The sequence below is a fragment of the Meleagris gallopavo genome, chromosome 25 (assembly GCF_000146605.3).
Source record: "Meleagris gallopavo isolate NT-WF06-2002-E0010 breed Aviagen turkey brand Nicholas breeding stock chromosome 25, Turkey_5.1, whole genome shotgun sequence".
In the NCBI taxonomy this organism is placed as follows: domain Eukaryota; kingdom Metazoa; phylum Chordata; class Aves; order Galliformes; family Phasianidae; genus Meleagris; species Meleagris gallopavo.
In genome coordinates this window covers 317566-318270 of record NC_015035.2, presented here as the reverse complement: position 1 = coordinate 318270, position 705 = coordinate 317566, and the positions used below count along the sequence as shown (strand labels likewise).

The window sequence follows — 705 nt, the reverse complement described above, 5'->3', positions numbered from 1 at the left end:
GCAGAGTCTGGCTGGAGACCTGTGACCAGTGGTGTCCCCCAGGGGTCTGTGCTGGGTCCGGTCTTGTTCAACATCTTCATCAATGACCTTGATGAGGGGACAGTGGCCACCCTCAGCAAGTTTGCTGATGATACGAAGTTGGGAGGATCGGCTGACACGCCTGAAGGCTGTGCTGCCATTCAGCGAGACCTGGACAGGCTGGAGAGCTGGGCAGTAAGAAACCAGATGAGGTTCAACAAAAGCAAGTGTAGGGTCTTACACCTAGGGAGGAATAATTGCATGCACCAATACAGGCTGGGGGATGAGCTGCTGGAGAGGAGCTCTGCAGAGAGGGACCTGGGCGTCCTGGTGGACGACAGGTTGGCCATGAGCCAGCAGTGTGCCCTCGTGGCCAAAAAGGCCAATGGCATTCTGGGGTGCATTAAAAAGAGTGTGTTCAGCAGGTCGAGGGAGGTGATCCTCGCCCTCTACTCTGCCCTGGTAAGGCCTCATCTGGAGTACTGTGTCCAGTTCTGGGCTCCCCAGTACAAAAAAGACAGGGATCTCTTGGAAAGAGTCCAGCGGAGGGCCACAAAGATGGTGAAGGGCCTGGAGCATCTCCCTATGGAGAAAGGCTGAGTGAACTGGGTCTGTTTAGCCTTGAGAAAAGACGACTGAGAGGGGACCTGATCCAGGTTTATAAATATCTGAGGTGTGGCGGCCATA

The 705-nt window shown here is 54.9% G+C and overlaps 1 protein-coding gene across 1 annotated transcript in view; it reads right to left on the bottom strand.

Annotated features, from left to right (window-relative positions):
- Positions 1-705, bottom strand: part of LOC104914273 (tubulin-folding cofactor B-like) — a 2727-nt gene that overhangs the window by 921 nt on the left and 1101 nt on the right. The gene's annotated exons all lie outside the window — the stretch shown is intronic.